The following is a 2500-nucleotide window of genomic DNA, read 5'->3' on the forward strand; positions in this document are numbered from 1 at the left end:
GTCCTAGGTACTTGGTCGGTTTCGAGAGAGGCGCAATCGCCCGGAGTTAGGCGAGTAGACGGTTTTAGTGCGAACACCCTTGCTCCCAACTGAGCTTGCCGCTGCCGACAGAGGCCCGGGAGCGTGCTGTCGTGGCATTGCCGGCGGGAGACAACACGCGCCACCTATGGTGACCGGCAGCTCCAACGCCAGCGCCACACAAGGGCAAAGCCCCACTTGGGTGCAGAAGCGAACTCTCCCAGCACAGCGCACGCGCCAACACGTCCGCACAACTGCGATACAAACCACCTGCGAGAACCGCTGGGGCGACCGAGCAGCAGACGGCGTCGCGGCGCCGAGTGCCAGGCGGCGGCGCATCCTCAACGCACACAGTCCTCAATCAGACCAGCACACTGCAGATGTCCACCGCGCTTCGCACCGGGCTCGGCTGAACCAACTTTGGCCGCCAGGCGCCGCGTGCAGGGTGCGCCGCAGCGTAGCTGCGCCGCCTGCCGAGCCCGTCGGCTGGCGCTCCTGCCACTCGGCGCCCCCCACCAGCCGCCTGTTGCGCGTGCGCCCACGCAGCGCGCGGCCAACACGCCGGGCGGCCCCCCTTCACCGGCCGGGAACAGTCCCACCAAGCCACCGCCGCGTATCGCTTCATACCCACATGGGCCTAGTCACGTGTGTGGATGTGGCGGGTACCGCTGAAACAACCGGTTAATAGCTGTACCGATCGTCGCCATCACAGATTCACCTCCAGCGTGAACAACCGCTCAACAACGGATTTCCAGTTCATTTGCGTATCTTGGGCAGTAAACGTAGATGTCCACCTACATTTGCGAATTCAACAATTCTTGCATGCCAGGATGTCATGTGTCACGACACGCTACATCAGACCACATACACACTGCGACATGTGCAGAAGAGAACACGTGGAAGGTGGCCCGCGCACGTATGCGATGTCCCTTCCGCGATCCACTGTCAACCGGCATCTGCGGCATGTCCCAGATATGGAACGCGGTCCACCAGGGTAGCACTTTGTGTGAGGCAATACGACAAAGTCGGAATACACGCGTCACTACATCACACGGCTCACGCTGACCTGACCTGACTCACCGCACCACCACCCCCAGCGACCCAGGGTGACATACAATGCGTTCGTACGTTCCTCCCACACGCCCCTACGGCGTACCACAGTGCAACCTAGCTGTTATTGGGAGACGAGACAAGTAGCATCGAGCACAACATATGGAAATTGAGATTCGACACCGTTGGGCACAGCCAGCGTACGGTCACACGTATCACACTACTTCACTCTGTACGTAACTACCGATGATCGGTACAGCGTGTGGGTTACGCGTACGACATCAGCGGACAATGGACACAGACCATACCACGACGTACACTGAGGGCGTCGACATCTGAACGCAACTGAACAGCTGCGAGGCTCATTTAACACTCAAACGCCAGACCGACCAGCTTGAGAGGACGGAGACACAAAGAGAGGGGCAGAGGGGGGGGGCGGGGCGATATAGTCCTATTGCAGTACAATTGACAGTGGATAGCGGGAATATGTGGAAAGTAAGCAACACTCGCAAGACATCTACATGAGGATAACAACGACACCAGAGATTCCGAGCAGTGAACTATGTTAGGCAAAGGGACAACGTGGGTTAGGTTAAGGGACAACGTGGGTTAGGTTAAGGGACAACGTGGGTTAGGTTAAGGGACAACGTGGGTTAGGTTAAGGGACAACGTGGGTTAGGTTAAGGGACAACGTGGGTTAGGTTAAGGGACAACGTGGGTTAGGTTAAGGGACAACGTGGGTTAGGTTAAGGGACAACGTGGGTTAGGTTAAGGGACAACGTGGGTTAGGTTAAGGGACAACGTGGGTTAGGTTAAGGGACAACGTGGGTTAGGTTAAGGGACAACGTGGGTTAGGTTAAGGGACAACGTGGGTTAGGTTAAGGGACAACGTGGGTTAGGTTAAGGGACAACGTGGGTTAGGTTAAGGGACAACGTGGGTTAGGTTAAGGGACAAATTGAGTTAGGTTAAGGGACAAATTGAGTTAGGTTAAGGGACAAATTGAGTTAGGTTAAGGGACAAATTGAGTTAGGTTAAGGGACAAATTGAGTTAGGTTAAGGGACAAATTGAGTTAGGTTAAGGGACAAATTGAGTTAGGTTAAGGGACAAATTGAGTTAGGTTAAGGGACAAATTGAGTTAGGTTAAGGGACAAATTGAGTTAGGTTAAGGGACAACGTGGGTTAGGTTAAGGGACAAATTGAGTTAGGTTAAGGGACAAATTGAGTTAGGTTAAGGGACAAATTGAGTTAGGTTAAGGGACAAATTGAGTTAGGTTAAGGGACAAATTGAGTTAGGTTAAGGGACAAATTGAGTTAGGTTAAGGGACAAATTGAGTTAGGTTAAGGGACAAATTGAGTTAGGTTAAGGGACAAATTGAGTTAGGTTAAGGGACAAATTGAGTTAGGTTAAGGGACAAATTGAGTTAGGTTAA

This window comes from Schistocerca gregaria, unplaced genomic scaffold, assembly GCF_023897955.1.
Source record: "Schistocerca gregaria isolate iqSchGreg1 unplaced genomic scaffold, iqSchGreg1.2 ptg000846l, whole genome shotgun sequence".
Taxonomy (NCBI): domain Eukaryota; kingdom Metazoa; phylum Arthropoda; class Insecta; order Orthoptera; family Acrididae; genus Schistocerca; species Schistocerca gregaria.